Raw genomic sequence first — 23,687 nt, 5'->3', positions numbered from 1 at the left:
AGACAGTCTCTGATACCTCCAGCCTCACTCTTCCTCACTAACATCACACTCAGAAGGAGATCTAGATGCTAGCAAAATGGCTGACCCAGCAGGGCTCATGGAGGACAGCATTCTTTCCAAAGGCAATCTAAGCAAGGTTGAGCCAGACACAGACAAAGTTACCTAGGAAGAGACAGAGGCTGAGTGGTCCAGGGGTTTGTTTGTCTTTTTAATTCCAGGCTCCAGCATCCCTGATATGGTCAAAGTGGTATCCAAAAGAAAAAAACCTTCCAAAAATCAATGAATCCAGGAGCTGTTTTTTTGAAAAGATTAACAAAACAGATACACCACTAGCAAGGCTAATAAAGAAGAAAAGAGAGAAGAATGAAATAGATGCAATAAAAAGTGATATAGGGGATATCATCACTGATCCCACAGAAATACAAACTATCATCAGATAATACTATAAACACCTCTACGCAAATAAACTAGAAAATCTAGAAGAAATGGATAAATTCCTGGACACATACACCTTCCCAAGTCTAAACCAGGAAGAAGTTGAATCCCTGAATAGATCAATAACAAGTTCTGAAATTGAGGCAGTAATTAATAGTCTACCAACCAAAAAAAGTCCAGGACCAGACGGATTCACAGTCAAATTCTACCAGAGGTACAAAGAGGAGCTGGTACCATTCCTTCCGAAACTATTCCAATCAATAGAAAAAGAGGGACTCCTCCCTAACTCATTTTATGAGGCCAGCATCATCCTGATACCAAAACCTGGCAGTGACACAACAAAAAAAGAAAATTTCAGGCCAATATCCCTGATGAACATCAGTGCAAAAATCCTCAATAAAATACTGGCAAACTGACTCCAGCAGCACATCATAAAAGCTTATCCACCACGATCAAGTCAGCTTCATCCCTGGGATACAAGGCTGGTTCAACATACACAAATTAATAAACATAATCCATCACATAAACAGAACCAATCACAAAAACCACATGATTTTCTCAATAGATGCAGAAAGGGCCTTTGACAAAATTCAATACCCATTCATGCTAAAAACTCTCAATAAACTGGGTATCGATGTAATGTATCTCAAAATAATAAGAGTTATTTATGATAAACCCAGAGCCAATATAATACTGAATGGGCTAAAACTGGAAGCATTCACTTTGAAAACTGGCACAAGGCAAGGATGCCTTCTCTCACCACTCCCCTTCGACATAGTATTGGAAGTTCTGACCAGGGCAATCAGGCAAGAGAAAAAAATAAAGGGTATTCAAATAGGAAAAGAGGGAGTCAAATTGTCTCTGTTTGCAGATGACATGATTGTGTATTTAGAAAACCTCACCATCTCAGTTCAAAATCTCCTTAAGCTGATAAGAAACTTCAGCAAAGTCTCAGGATACAAAACCAATGTGCAAATATCACAAGCATTCCTATACATCAATAATAGACAAACAGAGCCAAATCATGAGTGAATTTCCATTCACAGTTGCTACGAAGAGAATAAAATACCTAGGAATACAACTTGCAAGGGATATGAATGACCTCTTCAAGGAGAACTTCAAACCACTGCTCAATAAAATAAGAGAGGATGCAAACAAATGGAAAAACATTCCATGCTCATGGATAGGAAGAATCAATATCGTGAAAATGGAACATTGCCCAAAGTAATTTATAGATTCAATGCTATCCCCATCAAGCAACAACTGACTTTCTTCACAGAATTGGAAAACAATACTTTAAACTTCATATGGAACCAAAAAAGAGCCCGCATAGCCAAGACAATCCTGGGCAAGAAGAACAAAGCTGGAGGCATCATGCTACTTGACTTCAAACTATACCACAAGGCTACAGTAACCAAAACAGCATGGTACTGGTACCAAAACAGATATTTAGACAAATGGAACAGAATAGATCCCTCAGAAATAATACCACACATCTACAACCATCTGATCTTTGACAAACCTGATACAAAAAAGCAATGGGGAAAAGATTCTCTATTTAATAAATGTTGTTGGGAAAACTGGCTAACCATATGCAGAAAACTGAAACTGGACCCCTTCCTTACACCTTATACAAAAATCAACTCAAGATGGATTAAAGACTTAAATGTAAGACCTAGGACCATAAAAATCCTACAAGAAAACCTGGGCAATACCATTCACGTCATAAGCATGGCCAAAGACTTCGTGTCTAAATCACCAGAAGCAATGGCAACAAAAGCCAAAATTGACAAATGGGCTCCAATTAAACTAAAGAGCTTCTACACAGCAAAAGAAACTATCAGCAGAGTGAACAGGAAACCTACAGAATGGGAGAAAATTTTTGCAATCTATCCATCTGACAGAGGGCTAATATCCAGAATCGACAAAGAACTCAAACAAATTTACAAGAAAAAAACAAACGAATGCATCAAAAAGTAGGCAAAGGATATAGACACACTTCTCAAAAGAAGACATTTATGCAGCCAATAGACATATGAAAACATGCTCATCATCACTGGTCATTACAGAAATGCAAACCAAAACCACACTGAGATACCATCTTATGCCAGTTAGAATGGTGATCACTAAAAAGTCAGGAAACAACAGATGCTGGAGAGGACATGGAGAAATAGGAATGCTTTTACACTGTTGGTGGGAGTGTAAATTAGGTCAACCATTGTGGAAGACAGTGTGGTGACTCCTCAAGGATCTAGAACTAGAAATACCATTTGACCCAGCAATCCCATTACTGGGTATATACCTAAAGGATTATAAATCATTCTACTATAAGGACATATGCACACGTATGTTTATTGCGGTACTATTCACAATAGCAAAGACGTGGAATCAACCCAAATGTCCATCAATGACAGACTGGATAAAGGAAAAGTGGCATATATACATCATGGAATTCTATGCAGTCATACAAAAGGATGAGTTCATGTCCTTTGCAGGGACATGGATGAAGCTGGAAACCATCATTCTCAGCACACTATCAAAAGGACAGAAAACCAAACACTGCATGCTCTCACTCATAAGTGGGAGTTGATCAATGAGAACACATGGACATAGGGAGGGGAACATCACACACTGGAGCCTGTTGGGTGCTTGGGGGCTGGGAGAGAGATAACACTAGGAGAAATACCTAATGTAGGTGACGAGTTGATGGGTGCAGCAAACCACCATGGCACGTGTATAGCTATGTAACAAACCTACACGTTCTGTACATGTACCCCAGAACTCAAAGTATATTAAAAAAAAGAAATATCAAACAATTAAGAAAAGTTAGGTATGTAATAAAGGTACGAAATATTTTAAAAATAAAATGAAAGTCTATTTTTTATTATAGTTTATGTTCTAGGGTACAACGTGCAGGTTTGTTACATATGTATACATACACCATGTTGGTGTGCTGCACCCATTAACTCATCAATTACATTAGGTATATCTCCTAAAGTTATCCCTCCTCCGTCCCCCCACCCACAACAGGCTCTGGTGTGTGATGTTCACCTTCCTATGTCCAAGTGTTCTCATTGTTCAATTCCCACCTATGAGTGAGAACAAGCGGTGCTTGGTTTTCTGTTCTTGCAATAGTTTGCTCAGAATGATGGTTTCCAGCTGCATCCATGTCCCTACAAAGGACATGAACTCATCCTTTTTTGTGACTGCATAGTATTCCGTGGGGTATATGTGCCACATTTTCTTAAACCAGTCTGTCATTGATGGACATCTGGGTTGGTTCCAAGTCTTTGCTATTGTGAATAGTGCCACAATAAACATACATGTGCATGTGTTTTTATAGCAGCATGATTTATACCCAGTAATGGGATGGCTGGGTCAAATGGTATTTCTAGTTCTAGATCCTTGAGGAATCACCACACTGTCTTCCACAATGGTTGAACTAGTTTACAGTCCCACCAACAGTGTAAAAGTGTTCCTATTTCTCCACATTCTCTCCAGCACCTGTTGTTTCCTGACTTCTTAATGATCACCATTCTAACTGGTGTGAGATGGTATCTCATGGTGGTTTGGATTTGCATTTCTCTGATGGCTAGTGATGATGAGCATTTTTTCATGTGTCTGTTGGCTGCATAAATGTCTTCTTTTGAGAAATGTCTGTTCATATCCTTTGCCCACTTTTTGATGGGTTTGTTTGTTTTTTCTTGTAAATTTGTTTGAGTTCTTTGTAGCTTCTGGTTATTAGCTCTTTGTCAGGTGAGTAGATTGCAAACATTTTCTCCCATTCTGTAGGTTGACAGTTCACTCTGATGGTAGTTTCTTTTGCTGTGCAGAAGCTCTTTAGTTTAATTAGATCCCATTTGTCAATTTTGGCTTTTGTTGCCATTGCTTTTGGTGTTTTAGACATGAAGTCCTTGCCCATGCCTATGTCCTGAATGGTATTGCCTAGGTTTTCTTCTAGGGTTTTTATGGTTTTAGGTCTAACATTTAAGTCTCTAATCCATCTTGAATTAATTTTTGTATAAGGTGTAAGGAAGGGATCTAGTTTCAGCTTTCTACTTATGGCTAGCCAGTTTTCCCATCACCATTTATTAAACAGGGAATCCTTTCCCCATTTCTTGTTTTTCTCAGGTTTGTCAAAGATCAGATGGTTGTAGATGTGTGGTATTATTTCTGAGGGCTCTGTTCTGTTCCATTGGTCTGCATTTTCTGTTTTGGTACCAGTACCATGTTGTTTTGGTTACTGTAGCCTTGTAGTATAGTTTGAAGTCAGGTAGCGTGATGCCTCCAGCTTTGTTCTTTTGGCTTAGGATTGTCTTAGCAATGCAGGTTCTTTTTTGGTTCCATATGAACTTTAAAGTATTTTTTTCCAATTCTGTGAAGAAAGTCATTGGTAGCTTAATGGGGATGGCATTGAATCTATAAATTACCTTGGGCAGTATGGCCATTTTCACGATATTGATTCTTCCTATCCATGAGCATGGAATGTTCTTCCATTTGTTTGTGTCCTCCTTTATTTCATTGAGCAGTGGTTTGTATGTAATAAAGGTATGAAATATTCAAAAAATAAAATGAAAGTCTAGTTTTTAAAAATGTTCTAGTTGTCAGGCCGAGACGGGCGGATCACGAGGTCAGGAGATCGAGACCATCCTGGCTAACACAGTGAAACCCCGTCTCCACTAAAAAACACAAAAAACTAGCCGGGCGTGGTGGCGGCGCCTGTAGTCCCAGCTACTCGGGAGGCTGAGGCAGGAGAATGGTGTGAACTCGGGAGGCGGAGCTTGCAGTGAGCTGAGATCTGGCCACTGCACTCCAGCCAGGGCAAGAGAGCGAGACTCCGTCTCAAAAAAAAAAACCCAAAAAACAAAAAACAAAAATGTTCTAGTTGTCTAATCTGAGTATGGAGAAGAAAGCAGAGTGTGTGCTTCTTCTGAGATGCATCAAATGTGACCTGGGCCTTCTGTGAAAGGGTCAGGTGGCAACTGCTTCTCAGAAACAATTAATAGCCTAGGACAAAACTGGTAGCACTGAAAATGGAAGCTCACATTAGGCAAGACCTCCTCAAGGCCAGAAGAGTGACTTACTGTGGTGGCCATGAAAATGCACTCAGGTCTTCTGCTAGGGGAGCACAGTTGGAGACTCAGGTCTTCTGCTAGGGGAGCATAGTTGGAGACTCAGGTCTCCTGCTAGGGGAGCACAGTTGGCCAATGGCCCCAGTGTTCCCCCTCTGGACCCACTTGCACACTCGGGCCAAGGTCCTGAGCTGCTCCCCAGATACCACAGCAAGGGTACTGAGGCAGGCTCATTCCAGTGAGATGCAGGGCTCCTCCAAGGGGAACTTTGTCTCAAGTACTCCCTATAGACCTGCTTAAATCTTTCTTGAAATTTTAGTATAGTCTGAGATTCTTCTTACCCAATCTTCCTTCCTTCCTTCTCTCCTTCTACTGGTGTTAAACTTGTATTGCAATCCGAAAGTTTTCCTTGTCTTTCCTGCTTTCTTCTCCAAGAAATTTCTTGCACATCTAATCCCATCTTGGCATTTACTTCTCGGCAGGCCTGAACTAATGCACCTAGCATTTCTTTTGGTCCAATCAGCTGAGTGCTGTTGTTGCTACAAAAACAAAACAGATCACACAGAGAGATTGACTATCTCTTTCAGGGTGAGACAAGAAGACAAAGACTAAGTATATTTCTGATGTCCTAGAGAAAGCAAGAGTGAGAGTCTCTCTCTTTTTTTTTTTTTTTCATTGATCCATCATAAAATAATTGTTTCTCCTATAACTTATTTGTAAGACAGGGACATAGTACTATATTAGGAGTTGACAAACTTGTTAGCCATTTGGCATGCTGAAAAGCCAGGGAAAAAAGGGGCAGCATCAATGCTGATGTTGGAACCTCCTTCAGCCAGAATGTAGCACTTTGTCTCCAGCTCTCCAAAGAAGCCACAGATACAGATGAGCTTTGAGCGGTCCACAAGGGAGAGGTAAAGGCTGGTATTTTATTGGCCTCAGCAGTTTCCCTGTCACTTTTGTATCACTTACCCGTCAACAAGATGTACGCTCCACAAGATAGCTGTTTGCATCTCTCTGGTTCACTACCATACCCCAATTGCATTTCAAGTGCATGGTGCATGTTAGGTGTGCTTAAGAAAGATTTGTTGAATAAACATAAGCCTGTCTGTACCAGTACCCATTCAGGGCAATGGTTTCTGCTATCTATGGAAGTTGTATGTGTGAAGGTATGGAGCAGAGTGGAACAGGGCATTTTCACCTTGCATTTTCCATATTTGAGAAGTAAATGACCAGTAGCAGGCTGTCACTGGGTCTCTATGACTGCCGGTACTCAAAAGTGATTCTGCTCAGGAATTAAAAAGGGTCCAGGGTCCTTCAGCATTATCTTGCCCAGAGGCCCTGTCAGGGTTGGAAAATGATTTCTTTACAAGTTTTGAATGAATCCTTCTACTCCATTCTTCCCAGAACACCACCCCACTACACACACACACGATGACAAGGAAAGAGTATGCAATACTGTGACAAAGGGTAGAGTGGATGTTCCAAAGCATTACTGTGTTAGTTGGGATTTATTTCAATTCTGAAAAAAAAATACCCCCAAATTACATGAACTTAAACAAGAAAGAGTTTATTGAACTTTAAGTAGATAGCCCAGTCCTGGTAAGGTGTCATTCCACGGTGTCAGGAACTCAAGCTGCTTCTAATTTGTTGTCCTGCAATACACGGCTTTCCCAAGTTTTCCTTATAATGAAAGATCACACCAGCTCCAGCCACCACAACTACCTTCCAGAAAGAAGAGAATGGAAAAAGAAGGGAGCATCTCCTTCCTTTAAGGATAATTTCCAGAGCTGCACCATCATGTTTATTAATATCCTACTGGCCAGAGTTTTCAAATGGCCACAGCTAATTGCCAGGTAGACTGGAAAAACTGTAGTTTGTATTCTGGGCAATGAGGTGCCCAGTAAAAAAGAGGACAAATATTGGGACCTCTAGCAGTTTCTAGCACTTTGGCTTTTGAGCTAAAATATATACCTGAGATAATACCCTCTCCACAAGGAGTTACCATAGCCTGCCCAAAGTCCAGGATCACTTGCAGTTCTCTGCATTGAGTCAGATGTGACTACCTGTGATCTGGTACTGTAAAGTTATCTGCTACACACACTCCCAATGTGTAACCCTGAAGTAGGAATAGAAAAACACAGTAAGACTCCCACTTGGAAAAGAAGAGAATAGGGAATGGAAAACACAAAGCAGTCACTGGTCCATCACAATTCTTCAGTCCCACCAGAATATGGCATTCTTGAGGGATCCTTGTTTTTCATAGACCTAGGGGTTACAGAGTCACATGGTTCAGCAGGCCAAGCATTTGATTCATTTGACAATACAACTCTATCAAAAATTTAATCGTCTTCTGATCTTTCTTCTGGTCAGTTCTATGCATAAGTTATAACAATCTAAGACCTTATTAGATGTATTTTTAAGACTGAGCACTCTTTTCTTTTCTTACTGCTGTCTGTATTCTGCCCACCCCCAGATCCATCTTAATGGCAACTGTCCTGAGGCTAGGTGAACCAATAAGCTGTTGGCAAAGAAAACACTCCTAATCTAATCTTACACTATTAATTTAATCTGTGCTGCTAGACTGGCTCTTACTGTCTAGCAGAACACTCAACAGAAAGTAACTGAAAAAGCTATACGAGCCTTATCTCTTTCTAAGGCTGTTACTCAAATTAATAATTTCTAACTCCTTCAATTTGGGGTGCAGAGACAGCTAACATCAAACATGCAAGGACCTAAATTGCATCAACTTAATTGCAGGTAACAGGCTGAGTGCCTCCCCTAGCTAATCTCACTAAGGGTATGTGTGTGTTTTGCAGAGAGTTGTGGGCATCCCTGCTGCACAGTTCCCTGACTTGGGAATCTAGCTGTGGCTCCATCTCTTAACAGCCATGAGTAGTACACCCCAATGCCTCTTGCTGCTAGGGTTCCCTTTGTCTAGCAGGCAAGCATCTTAGAGGTTTACCAGGGAGCTGGCTAACTCCCAGTCACCCTTCCCAGCCAGATGAGCCAGTGTCAGGCTGCTCCAGCCACCCCTCTTTCTGCCTGTCCACTTCACCTGGATTCTCTTCTCCCGAGCAGATCAGCAAGTCCTGTCTAGGCAGATGTGTCAGCTGGGTCAAGGAATACCACACTGTCTTTCTCTCTTGTGCTTCCAGTCTCACAACTGAGTTTCTGCAGCCGCCTCAGCACCCTCATTTGACTTTGGTGGGGAAATAAAAAGTTGTTCACCAGGAAAACAGTACTCCTGAATATTCTGACCACTCATCCTTCCCCGTTGTCTGCTTATGAAGACCACAGACTTGTAGTTGGGCATAGGGAATTTCTGTGGTAGATTACATTCTGCAAACACTTAGTAAACTCTGAAAGAGCTACCTCTTCACATTGTGGTGTACTTAAGGTCTCTTTGTCTTCAGCCTTTGGCCTTAGTTCAAAAGTCAGAGCATGGGTATCCATATGCAAAATAATATATTTAGACCCCTAGCTTACACTATATACCAAAATTAATTCAGAAGGAGTCAAAAACCCTAAATTTGAGAGCTAACATTATAAAGCTCTAAGAAGAAAAACAGGTATAAATTTACACGACCATGGATCAGGCAATGATTTCTTAGATATGACACCTAAAGCACAAGCAACCAATGAAAAGGAGAAAATTTTTATGTTGCCAAAATTACAAACTTTTGTGCTTCAAAGGATACCATCAAGAAAGTGAAAAGACAATCCACAGAATGGGAGAAAATCTTTACAAATAGTATATCAAATAAGGGTCTGCTACGCACAACATACAAAGAACTCCAACAACTTAGCAATAAAAAGACAAATAGCCTTACTAAAAATGGACAAAGAATTTGAACAGACATTTCTCCAGAGAAGATATACAAATGACCGAGGAGCACATGAAAAGATGCTCAACATCATTAGTCATTAGGGAAATGCAAAGCAAGACCACAGTGGATACCACTTCACACCCACTAAAATTGACAAAAAACAACAACAAAAGATGCACAATAACAAGCATTGACACAGATACGGAAAAATTGGAACCCTTATACTTTGTTGGTGAGAATGTAAAATTGTGCAGTCACTTTAGAAAACAATTTGGGCCGGGTACGATGGTTCACACCTGTAATCCCAGCACTTTGGGAGGCCGAGGCAGGTGGATCACCTGAGGTCAGGAGTTCGAGACCAATCTGACCAATATGGAGAAATCCCATCTCTACTAAAAATACAAAACTAGCTGGGCATAGTGGCACATGCCTGTAATCCCAGCTACTCGGGAGGCTAAGGCAGGAGAATCACCTGAACCTGGGAGACTGAGGTTGCAGTGAGCCGAGATCATGTCATTGCACTCCAACCTGGGCAACAAGAGCAAAACTCCATTTCAAAAAAAGAAAACAATTTGGTAATTCCTCAAAAAGTTAAACAGAGTTACTGTATGATCCACCAATTCCTAGGTATATATATACCCAATAGGACTGAAAACCTCTGTGTACCCAAAACCTTGTACATGAATATTCATAGCCAAAAGAGGAAACAATTCAAATGTCTACCAGCCTATGAACAGATAAATAAAGTGCAGTATATTCATACAATAAAATATTAGCCATAAAAGGGAATGAAGTACTGGTGCGTGCTATAGCATGGATGAACCTTGAAAATGGTATGTTATATGAAGGAAGTCAGACACAAAATGTCAAATATGTGATACATTGAGAATGGGTCAAACCAAATGAGACTTTTTGTCTTTATTGGTGGTTGACAGGGCCTGGGGAGGGAGTAATGAAAAATGATTGCTAATAGGTATAGGGTTTCTTTTAGGGGTGACAAAAATGTTATAAAGTTAGATAGTGGTAATTATTGCACAACCTTGTGAATATATTACAAACCACTGACCTACATACCTTAAAAGAGCATATTTTATGGCATGTGAATTATATCTCAGTTTGTTTTTTAAAAAAGTCAGCAATAGGAAGAATCCCGTTCAACCTCCCAGTTACAGGTGGAAGTAATTTGGTATAAGTGGGTTAGATTTTATCTGAAAAACTGACTATAGCTGCCAAACTACAAGCAGTTTTTAGTACATGTTTTTATGCATTTACTAACTTTTATCTGAAAGTGATACACTTACAGGAGCATATCTTATATACAGGCACATCAGTTGTGCCACTTAAAACAGCATTCATTTCCAACTGCTTTGAGTGGACAGATGTACACACTTTGTTTTCTTCTAAGTTACGCACAAACCTAAGGGCTTGCATGCACCATACATACACACTAATTTTCCTCTTTTCTTTCTTTCACAATAGTTCCTATAATCCCAAGTCAGTACCTGTTCAAAATTGGCCAAAAAAACTGATAAATCTCAAGATATTGCAATCTATGGGTGAGTCTCCAAGATGTCCACAGGACCCAAATGAAAATCAGAGTTGTGATAGAAGAATGGCTGTATAGACTGTAATCAAAAGATTGATTTTTGTGTAGTTGTTCTTTTCTAAAAAACAAATTCTGAAAAATTCTGAGTTGTCTTTGAGAAGCAAAGGACAATGTTGAAGGGTATAAAGGAGCTAATCAAGAAGAATAAAAATAATCTCTTGGTAAAACGAGTGAAGTTTGTAATATATTTACATCATAAAGACCACAATGTAAAAAATAAAATCAAAATAAGTGTCTAAAACCAACTGCAATAGCTCATTTCTCTTTTTAAAAATGGAACTGAGCATCTTATTTGAAGCTATTTTTGTTTGCATTATATTATTGCAAATAAACATTCTGAATGATAGAAAGAAGTTGTAATCATATAATTTGCTTTCAGTGTTTTTGTATTAACTCATCAGTCAAACCAATCAGTGAAACATAGTTTACAAAAACATATCCATTTTTTTGTAAGCATATTATGAAAAACATAGAGATGCTTTACTAATTTGATAATTAAAACCCATTATTTGGCTGGAGAGGGCCAATTAAGTAAGAATAATTTAACTCTCTCTCTCTGTCTCTCTTTCTTTTTCTCTCTTGCTTGGCTGACTAAGCTTGGGGGAGAATAAAAGAATAAAGTAATCATACTGCGTTAGAACTAGTAAAAGACATTAGAAATTAACTTGGGGGCATGACTACCAAGGAATTTAGTGAGTTGGTTTCATGGGCAGTCTAGGTAACCCTTAAGTTAGATGCAAAATGTTATAGGAATGTGCATAAGTGTATTTTTGGGGGTAGTGAGAATGTATAATCCTAGAAGATTATGAAACCAATGTGCTGAAGAGTGATGGATGAGGACAATTGTCCTGGGACTTTGGAGGTGCTGTCCGATGGTCCTGGAAATTCAGAACCAGTCCACTGCACATCCAGAGATGACATGGGCTCAGTGATTCCTAAGCCCTTATAGTCAAGAATGTGAAATGCAGACAGACCAGAGAAAAGAGCAATGGACAGTTCCTGATACACTCAGCTTACCAGCTATACAATCTACAAGCATCCACATGCCCTCATGTGCTATGGAGATAAGTTATTCCAAAATACTATGGTCCCATCAGCCTGGAGGGTGTGGACTACTAGGAATATATATATATATTCTCGATATATATACATATACATATACACACATATATACGTATATATGTGTACATATATACATATATGTATATATATATGGCAAGGAAGAATGAGAGGTCGTGGTGTCATGGACAGAAGAAGAAAAATTAGCAAATGTTGGTTTGGTAGGGTAAGCAAGGGTTTGACTTTTAACACGTGGTATTCAAAGAGCAGACAGAACACCAAGGTTTAGTTGTTCCAAAAGCAACTGGAAAGACAGAAGTAAAGCTAGATGCTCCTACTATAGGGAAATTCATTCCCCATCAGTATTTCCTCCTTTTGGGGCTCTCTTGATTCAACCCCATGACCACCACTGCACTCACTCCCAGGACCGCATGCTGCTTTCCTCTTTGACCTGCAGCAGTGTGCTAACCTGGTTTATTTGGGTTCATGAGAACAAAATTTTAGCCTTTCCCAATTCTGCCTTCAGTGACCTCACATTGGTAGCCTGCAATTGGCTATGGTAGTGCAATTTCTATTTTCATCATAGAAATTAGCAAATGCTACAAATTAGGATCCCTCCTCCAAATGGGTTGTTAAATATTTACCAGCTTTTACCAATCACTGCCTATGAGTGAACAGAGATACAGAGTGTGTGGGGCCTTACACAGAATGGCCAAGGAAGACCTCACTGTTAGGGCAGCATTTGGGAAGACTAAGAAAAGGTGATAAAATGAACCATGCAGGTATCTGGGGAAGAGCACTCTTGTTACAGGAAACAGCAAACGTAAGGTACCCAGTGCAGGAGTGTCCTTGGTGTTCAAGGGATGGCAAAGAAGGCCTGTGTGGCTGGAGCAGAGTGAGTGAAGGAAATAATGGTAGGGGATGAGGTTAGAGAAAGATGAAGAAAGGAGGAGCAAATCATGAAAAACCTTTTAGAAGACTATAAGGAGTTTGGTTTTTACTCTGAGAGAAATGGGGAGACACTGGAGGGTATAGAGCAGTAAAGTGACATGAGTATGACATAGACCTTAAAAGGATTACTCCTTTTAATCCTTCATGTCAACTTTATGGATGCTAGGACCAGAAGGCTAGTGGTGGAGGGGATAAGAAATGTTCATATTCTAGATCTGAATACAATAGAATTGTTATTAGTAAGCAGCTTTCAGCTCAATAAAAGAAATGTGTTTCTAATAGAGTTTTTGTCATCTCCAATGGAGTATCAAGCTTCCTCTACGTGGAAATAATCAGGCAGACGCTTGATATCCCTCACCAGAGATAGTATAGGGGAGTTTCCTATGTAGGGAGGAGTTTACACCCACTGACCTCTAATAGTCTTCAATGGCCTGGGGCTTGGCTACACAAGAAAATGCTTGTTATAACTTGATGACTGATGATTGAGTTAGGGCTAAGGGAGCAAATAGGGTTAGATATATAAATTGAAATGGCTTCATTTCTGCAATAAATATGTTAATGGTTATTTTAGAGATATATTTATGACTTGGGCATAGGCATATCTAAGTGTTTGGGGGCAAAGTGGACGGGGCAGTAGTTTTGCGTTCGTGTCGCTCTCCGTGGTGCTGAAACACCAATGGCTGAGGGATAATGTTCTCCTAACTCACTGATTCTTCCTACTTGGAAGTGAGGCCACCTGACTTGTGAAATCACATGAGGTAGAGATGGGTTGAGTTGGGGAGGCTTGAGAACAAAGAAAGTAAGGATGTCTTAGAATTCAGGATATTACAGCTGGAAAGGGTTTCAGGGAGTATCTAGTCCAATTGCTTAATCTTGCAACTGAGAAAACAGAGCAAGTCCATTTGCAGGTAGCAGAGGTCCAGGACCCAGTATATCTCATCCTGGGATGAGATAAAAGTGAGAGGGGGCTAGTCCTGTGGGGTTATTCTTAACATTTCCACTAGAAGTTTCTACGACTTGAGTTCTTCCTCATTGTGTGACCCTGTTCACTACACCTTCCTCAGAAACATGTCCTGGTTTGTACATGAATTTCCCTGATTTATACCTGGAACCCTCCAATCTGGACTTGACATCCCTAGGTGTAATGGAATCTCTGGTTGATGTCACCCCAACTTCCCAGGCCTCTGTAAATGACCACTACTTTTTGCTAATGTTACCATGCATCTAATTGGTTTGTCATACTTTCTGAAGGACTTGATGGACCTGGGTATGCACTAACATGTTATACTTGTCCTTGTGTGGCTGTTTATTGAGGCTGTAGATCTGCCATTTGGTAGAATACAATTACTGAGGTTGTAGAATAGGGAAAAGAACACATGGGTAAAACACCAGGTAACCAGTCCTGCGGAGACTTAGTGATGTAAGAACTCACACCATAATCTTGTTAATTTTTTTTTTTTGAGACAGGGTCTTGCTCTGTTGCCCAGGCTGGAGTGCGGTGGCTTGATGATGGCTTACTGCAGCCTCAAACTCCTGGGTTCAAGCAATCCTTCTGCCATAGCCTCCTGAATAGCTGGCACCACAGTTACATGTTACCATGCCCGGTTAATTTTTTTATTTTTACTTTTTGTAGAGACAGGGATCCCCTATGTTGCCCAGGCTGGTCTTGAACTCTTGGACTCAGGTGATCCTCCCACCTTGGCTTCCCAAAGTGCTAGGATTACAGGCATGAGCCACCACGCCCGGCTGGTTAATTTTTACAAATGAAAAATAAGAGCAAGAGTCTGCCGAGGTAGGTAATCACACTGAGTCAAGCTCGTGGGATTTTTTTTTTTTTTTGCCTGAATTATCTAGGTAAACACAGATATGCCTCAGAAATAAATGACTTATATATGTAAAGGAGCTACATTAAATCTTAATTTTAAAATTTCATTAAATTCTAATTGTGTGTATGTTTTTTAATTGGGCTGACAGACATTAATAACTACTGAAATAGTGAATTGCCATTGGCTCTGGATCTGTAAATAGAACAAAGCCATCTGTTGGGTAGAGACCACGGAAGCTCCTGCCTGGCCTCCCAGAGGCTCATTGTAACCTTGGGTCACAGATGGATGTGGCTCAGCTACCCTGAGTACTAACTTCATCTGGCCTCAAAGCCCCAGAGCCAAGAGCAGGTGTGAGCCACATGCCTAGTTTCCCCAGGGGCTAGGAAAAGCCGCCTTGAGACCCAGGCTGCAAACAAAAGCTGGTAGAGGAGACTTTCCTAGCTGTTTCAGACTGTACCATAGATGTGAAGCTCAAAGAGGAAGGGAAAAGTCGGCCTTCCTTATTCCAGCCTCTCCCACCTGCCTGTGTCCAAGAGTGCTTCAGACCCAGAGATGGTTTGACTAAAATGGATCTCCAAGTTTGAGCCCTGGTGTTCTTACCATTTTGCTATTTAAAGTCTGCACAGGTATTCGGAGAACTGTCTGAATGGCCATGTCCCCCAGCATCTCCCTAACTAACTCACTCAATTTTTGCAGAGGGTCCTTTTTCAAAGAAACACCTCTGGCTGGGTGTGGCAGGGCATGCCAGTAATTCCAGCTATTCAGGAGGCTGAGGTGGGAGGATCCCTTTTGCCCAGGAGTTTGAGGCTGCAGTGAGCTATGGTTGCGCCACTGTACTCCAGCCTGGGCTCTGTCAACCAAGCTGGAGACTCCAATTCTAAAATGGGGTCTCTTTATTTTTAGAGACCATATCTCTAAAATAGTAAGTACATTAAAATTTTATAAAATAAAAAAGAAACATCTCTGCCTCTGCTAGTCTGCCTTTCTCCCATCCGAGAAGGTCTTTTGTTTTTCTTTTCTCAATTTTATTTCCCACTTGAGTAAATGTATTATTTCCTTTCCCTGATGTAAGAAAATTTCCTCTTACAAATGATTTTTAGCCAATGAACAAAATGCACTGGCAAGGACAGGGGCCTCCATCTCTCATGCAATCCAGAGAGATTCCTGTGAGCTGAGGTTTGCTCTTGAGAATGCCTGTTTGGATGCAGAGGGTTAGAATGCAGCTAAAGAAGGACCCTTGCCCATGGTCCTCAGGTTTCCGTGGCTCAGGGTTTGTCTGACACCAGCGAGGTTTGAAGAGGGAGTCAGGGTGGCCAGGGATTAAATAAATGGTTGGAGGTAAGGGAGGCTCTGGAAGGGCTGAGCCGTGTTCCCGTAAGGTCCTCAGGAGGCCAGGGCGCAGCGCCTGATCCTGTATTGCAGGCTGAAGCGGCTTAATTGCTGGTAATTAAGGAAGGATCTATAGTTTCTGGGCATGCCTAGTGGGGGAGGGGCTGGGTTTCTGGCCTTGGATGAGCTGCAGGAAAGCAAACGGCTGCTCCTCTGAGCTTACAGCTCAGACACTCCCAGCAGGGCCTGTTGCTGGGCAGTTTTCAGTACTAGGAGTCTTTGCAAACCTGCTCTTTGAGGATGGAGAATTGTCTTTTCAAAGGAAATCAAAGTAGAATAGGAATAGTTAACCTTTATTGAGAGTTTACCATAGGTCAGGAATTGTGCTAAACACATTTAATTCTCAAAACATCTCAATGGGTGAATTTTTAATTGATGATGATAATAAAAGATTGGATAATTTGCTCAAGGTTCGCAGTTCACACAGAATGCAAATTTAGTTAATTGGATTCCAGAGTCTATGTTTGCAGGCACCATGCTCTTCTGCAGAGATTGCAAGCTGGTAGCCTATGAGCTTTCAGTGTGCCTGATCCCCACATTGCTTTAAATGTAAAAGCGTTCAATAAAATTAAGGATTTCTGGCTTTTTGGAAAAAATGACAAGGTCTTCCAACACTGGCCCAATTTTTGCATGGCAACAATGAATTGGGACTGAGTAGCTGTTGCCCCTTCTAGAGAGGGAATCTCCAGTTTTTCTGTTTGTACTGCTTCTTCTTGCCAACCTCCTAGTCCATTTCAATCATTTATGAAAATGACATGCCTGGCCCTCGGCATTTTGAAATTGTGACACTGCCTTTCATCAAGCAAAATAGAATAAGACATAAGAGTATGAGCTGGAATAGAGAAATGAGGTGGTGAGACCCAGTTACACGAGCCACAAGTGTCTTTGCACTTAGTCATACACGCCAAGAGCACAAGCTCATCGCCAAGGCCAATTTATCCCTAGTCTCATTTTCAAGTTCACAGATAAGCAGAGAAGGGCTGGCTCAGGGTGGGGGTAGAAATGTACAGAAATTTCAAGAAGCATTGTAGTCTGAGACAAGCAACTTTTCCCATCTACTTTTAGGATATTGCTTTTCATAAGGCTTTACCATAAGTTCTGCTTTATCATCTCTGCCTGAGCTTCCAGCTGGACAGACTCCGAAATCTAAAAGCCTGCAACTTCCAAAGGAGGACATTTAGTTGCCCAAGGCTGTACAGCCACACCAGGCTGATTGCTTCTGGGTAATCAAGTGGGAAATTTCATCTGCGTTTAGGGTTTCCTGTGCCATCAGTCTTCTCTAGATGCCTGCAGAGTTGAGATTCACGTACCCACACCAGCAACACTGTCCCTTAAAGGGCTGTAGTGCTTTTTGGGAAGTAGAGTATATTAAAATGATATATTAGTTTTCTTTAACCAGAAGAATCAGTCACTCTGGTTAAGGCAAGGACCATCATGTGGTGATGTGATGTTGAGGTCCAGCTTTTGAACTCTTCAGAGTAAGCCGAGAATGATCTTACATCAAGCACCTCCAGAGAAGCGTGGACCCCTCAAGTCCACTGCGACCTCCAAGCTGAGGCCATGAGACTCCGGAAAACTTCATCTTAGAATATGTCTTCTTTGCATAAAAGGAACAATGAAGCTTGGCTTCCTGACACTGAGGGTGACTAGGCTTTTCCCTAACGACCGGTAGGGCAGCTGGCATTTTCATGCTTTCATACCCAGAAGACTCTAGCCCCAAGGTGTGTGCTCTAGTCTCTCTTTCAGACAAGTCCTTTCAGAATTCTTGACTAAAATATCTCAATAAAGGCTGCTCTTTCGTAAACCTCAACCTCAGAGCTTCCCTGGAGGATGACTCATCTTGAGCAGAGGCAGCACAGCAAACCTGTATGAGCAGGGTGTGGGCTTGGACGACCTTGGGTTTGCAACTGGCATTGCTGCTTGCTGGCTGGGTGGGCCTACACTTCAGTCACCTCACCTCCCTGGGCAAAGGTTTCTTCCTTCAAGAAATGCATAATGACCCTGCCTCCCAGGGTTGGAACAAAAGCTCTTTAAAATAATGCAGCACAGAAAAGAGCTTACAAGGATGTGTGTGTGCAGTAGGTGTGTGTGTGGGGGGGTGGGGGGATGGTGGGGGGAGGGTCAGATGTTGTATTCCAAAGGAATATAGGAAGGGTTTAATAAAAGGTCTTGCTGATTCTGTCCCCTGCCTGCCTCTCTAACTTTCTCGTTCACATCGCCCTTTCTCACTCAGTGTGTTTCTCACTCAGTAAAAACATTCTTCCTACCCATCACTCCACACTTGCCTCACTCCCTTTTCCTCCCTCTTCAGGTTGCTGCCTTCCCTGGTCTTCCACACTGGATACAGGTCCCCAGGCCAAACTTTTTGAAATCAACTTGTACTTTCTCTTCACAGCATTTCCTGCTGTATCTGAGATGATGCCACTATTTGTCTCCCACTATTCTTAGAACTTCCTAAGAGCAGGACTCTACTGTTTTGCCCACAGCTGTAACCCAAATGCCTAACAAGAACCTGCCACATAGTAGGTCCTCAACAAATATTTGTTGAATGAGTAATAAAACTTAGCTTGAACTTTCTTTTGATTATACAATAGTCAACAGATGCATGTTAAGAAATCATTCTTGGCTGGGAGTGGTGGCTCATGCTTGTAATCCCAGCATTTTGGGAGGCCAAGGTGGGCAGGTCACCTGAGGTCAGGAGTTCGAGACCAGCCTAGCCAACATGGAGAAACCCCATCTCTACTAAAAATTAAAATTTGGCCCGGCATGGTGGCAGGCATCTGTAATCCCAGCTACTCGGGAGGCTGAGGCAGGGAAAATTGCTTGAACCAGGGAGGCGGAGGTTGCAGTGAGCTGAGATCATACCATTGCACTCTAGCCTGGGCAACAGAGTGAGACTCTGTCTCAAAAAAAAAAAAAAAATTATTCTTAATCATCTAAAATTTAACTCACAATGGATCAAAGCCTAAATGGAAGAGCTAAAACTATAAAGCTCTTAGGAGAAAACAGAGGGGCAAATCTTGGTGACCTTGGATTTGGGAATGGAGTCTTACAATATGATACCAAAAGCACAAGCAACAAAAGAAAAAAATAGATAAATTGAATATTATTAAAATTAAAAACTTTTGTGTTTCAAAGGACATCAACAAGAAAGTGAAAAGGCAATCCACACAATGGGAGAAGTTTTTCCAAATCACAGATCTGATAAGAAACTTTTACATAGGATGCATTTTAAAAATTCTTACAACTCAATGACAAAAAGACAAATAACCCAATTTAAAAATAGGCAAAAAAAAAAAAATTGAATAGGGATTTTTCCAAAGAAGACATAAAATAGCCATTAAGCATATGAAAAGATGCTCAACATCATGAGATATCAGGGAAATATAAATCAAAACCATAATGAGATACCACTTAACACCTACTATAATGGCTAGAATCAAAAATTCTGATGATAACAAGTATTGGTGAGGATCAGAAATCTCATTCATACACAGCTGGTGGTAGTATAAAATGATGCAGCCATTTTGAAATATAGTCTAGCAGTTCCTCATAAAGTTAAAGACAGAGTTAGCATTTGACCAACAATTTTACTCTAAGATATACCTAAGACATATGAAAAAATGTCCATACAAAAACTTGTTTATGAATGCTCATAGCAGAGTTATTCATAGTAGCCAAAAAAGAGGAAAGAAACCAAATATCCATCACCCGATAAATGGATAAATGAAATGTAGTCTACCCATACAATGGAATATTATTCAACCACAAAAGGAAGAAGTACTGATATCTGCTATGACATGAATGAGCCTTGAAAACATTCACTTAAGTGAAAGAAGCCAGACCCAAAAGGCCACATATTATAAGATTCTATTTATACGAAATGTCCAGAATAGGCAATCCATAGAGACTGAAAGTAGATTAGTGTTTGCCTTGGGTATGGGGGAAGGGATGGGAGGATGAGGAGTAAAAAGCTAAAGGGCACAGTGTTTCTTTGGGGCCATGAGGGGAATGTCATAAAATCAATTGTAATGACAGTTTCACAACTCTGTGAATATACTTAAAAAAATCAAATTCTGTCCTTTAATGGGTGAATCATACGATATATGAATTGCATTTCAAACTGCAAAAAAAAGGGAGAGAGAGATCATTACCTGTCCATGAATTTTTAGGTATTAAGAGAAGCACGTGACTCTCACCTGCAACGAGTTAACAAGCCAGTTGGGAAGACAAACATATATGAAATAATAAGCAACACTAAATCAGTTATAACCAAACACTACACCAGGAAGCAAAAGCTGTGGCCCTAAGAAGGCACACAACCTATGGAGATGGGGCATCCTGCATAGGGGATATTTTAAATTCTGAATACAGAAACTACATCCTGTGACACTTGATGTTGACGCTAGTTATTTTCTAGCACTGTTGTCTGCTTTTTCATATGTTTTAGTCAGGCCTCCCCAGCTAGATCGACTGTTTCATCATTGTTTTCCCCTAGCTGCAAGCACAGGGCCTGGCACTCACTTAGGGTGATGGGTTCTATGACTGGAGGTGGAGCCAGTGTCGGGATGTAAAGCTTCCTGTCTGAGCTGACCTGTCTCTTTTCATCATGCCTATGTCAACAAGGGATTCCTTTTTGCAAACATCTTTCCCATGTTTCATTTGTTAGCCTATCCCGCAGGCCAGGAGGGTAGAATAGCATGCTAATGTGACTGTCTGGGGAAGTAACTGGAGAATAGGAAGGAGCAGGGAGACTGGTCTTAATTCAAGGTTACCCAGGGGGCAAGCACCTGGCTGATCAGGGATTAGCATAGATGTTACCGTCCTGCTAAACCCAGAAAGCCAGGTCGTTTATCTATTTGGGAGGTAGATTTGTAGTCATGTAAGGGAGAAAAAATTGGTCTAAAGCAACCTTTTTTTTAGGACGAAAATAAGGGTGTGTATGTGCAGTAATGTAAAGGGGGCAGATCATGTCTCCAAGGGAATAAAAACCCAAGCAAATGATAAAGTTACAAAAAAAGTGTTTGTGATCCCCAGTATCCCTGAGACCCTCTAAGATCTACAGTTCTGAGATGGGGAAGATTACCTTAAGGCAGCCTCAATGTTCCTTTGGAGATCCTGTTCCATTTCATATATCATTTAGTGTATTTGTTCATTTAAGCCATGACTCACTGCTTCTCTGAATTCTATTTTTACTTGTTGTTTCTCAGTTGGATTTTTTTCCCACATATAAGATGTTCAACTATTTGTCTAATGGGACAACGTCACTTTGGGGCTGGTAAACTGACCACATAGTTTTATTATTTGTAAATTGTAAAAGGTTGTAGTAAAAATGTCTTCCCCTAAATTTGCTAAGATTGAGAAATCACCCTAAAGTCAGCATGTGATAAAATGCAAATTGTGTTATGTATTTTCTCAGGTATAATTCTGAGACACTCAGAGGAAGATGGTGGCTATCTACCTCTATGTTATTGTCTAATATTTGAACATATTCCCATCAGGCTGGGGAAAGCAGGCAAGGAACGTGAACCAAGAGAGCAGGAATTTCAGGATGGGCAGAGCAAAATGGAGACTAACCAAGATGGCGGATCACATGGCTGCCTAGAAATAATCATTTGTTAACCTTTATGTGTGTCTGAGTTTATAGTTGATGTATGCATACATACAAATGATGTATTCATAGGTAAATGCATAGAAAAGTTCTAGAGTGATACACATCAAGCTGATAAATTCTGGAAAGAATACATTAAATTGGGGCCAAGGGAAGTGAAATGATTGGCTTTTACTCTAAATACCTTAATATCATTATTTTAAATAACAAAAAATGAAATATATCTTAAAATATATTCATAGAATCCTGCAAAATAAAAAAACATAAATAAGAGACTAAGGGGAGAGGGTATAAGACTACATACTGATTACTAAAAAACAAATTAGAATACTGTAATTAGGAGAGAATAAAAACTATCTGTAATCCTGTGCTCAGAGATAATTGCACTAGGAGAGCATTCCTCACCCAAATCCAGAACAATGGGTTATAGTCCAGGCAGAAGAAGTCTCTACTAGTAGAGAACTGGTACCATACCAATAGGACTGGGGGCAAGAGGCCAGAACTGGGCTTATCATCCTAAGATCTGACCAGATGGAGCCACTGGCTAAGTAAGGAAGAAGCAAGCAGCTGGTCAGGCAGTGGGGTTGGGGCCAAAAGTCAGAGAGCAGAGCTTAGAGGGAACAGCACCAGCAAGGTAGAGGGGGGTAGGATTGGGGACTCAGATACTGGAGTGAGATGTTTGCCCTCACTACTGTTTTCATTCTGTGCCCATAAATGATAAAAGTCATCTGCAGGAGGTCAGAAGTTACAATAGGATCTTGACCAAATAAGATGCCAGGATTACACACAGAGTTAACACTACCACACAGAGACCTCACCCTAGGTCTGTGGTGGAAATGGGACTGGGAGGAAGCTCCTAAAATGAGGAGTTAGTGGCCTTAGAGGTCAGTCTTAGATAAGGGAAGGGAAGACTGTGACAGAAAGAGTGACATGGAAAGAGTCTGGAAGAGTCTAGAGGCAATGGGGATGCTAGTGATATTGGAACAGTCCTTCATTGTGTGGACTGTTCGTGTATTGCAGGAGGCTGGGCACCCTGGCCTTCATTCACTGAAGAAATAGGGCCATCCCCACCCCTGCCCTAGTCAGAAAGTGACCCAACCCAACAGCACACATCCAATCATCCCTATGGATGGAAAGCATCCTTGTTTGGAAAGCACCACATCCAATGCCTAACTAACAGACGGTGGGGGGCTATAACCCCCCAGTTCTCTCCTGCTGCAGGAAAGTAGAACTGTGGCTTCCACCTGACTTTATGTGCCTGGACCACAGAGAATGGGCTAAGTTGGAAAGGCTCTGAGGGACAAGAAAAAGAGGGGAAAGGCATAGAACCAAGAGGCACAGTTGGTGCAAGAGGGCCATCCCGCTTTACCCTCCGAGGGAGAGAATGGAAAGTCTGCGCCACCCTGAACAGCAGCAGGAAGCACTCAGGGAACCCCTGAGAAGGGCCCTGCTTCATACCACTGGTTATGAAATGAGGCATCTATGTCAGTCCTTCAGCCTCCAGGGCTCTGAGTTTTGGATTTTATATATTTTTAAGGAGGTTGAAGAAAGGCAGTTGTGAGATCTGCTGTGACTATTTAAAGAAATGTGCTCTTAACCTATCGCAGCATTAAACTTGAGATAGGGTCTATGATATCAGTAAGATGTGAACTCCTCTATCTCAGGATCTCGCTATATTTAACCACTTAGATGGAAAGACAATTTTCACATTTACATAGGATATAGATAGTAATCATCCAATAAGCCTTGGTTCTAATTTTAAGTGCACGTCTCTAGGCGTCTCAATAACTGGACAACATTGCAGTGCTTGCAATCTTAAATTAAGAGCTCAGTCTCTCATTCTATGTGGGAAAATGCATTGCATTTCTGGGTTTGCTCATTTCATTCGCACAAGCAAGTTAATTGCTTGAG

The sequence above is a fragment of the Chlorocebus sabaeus genome, chromosome 4 (assembly GCF_047675955.1).
Source record: "Chlorocebus sabaeus isolate Y175 chromosome 4, mChlSab1.0.hap1, whole genome shotgun sequence".
In the NCBI taxonomy this organism is placed as follows: domain Eukaryota; kingdom Metazoa; phylum Chordata; class Mammalia; order Primates; family Cercopithecidae; genus Chlorocebus; species Chlorocebus sabaeus.
Note: the sequence above shows the minus strand (reverse complement) of the source record.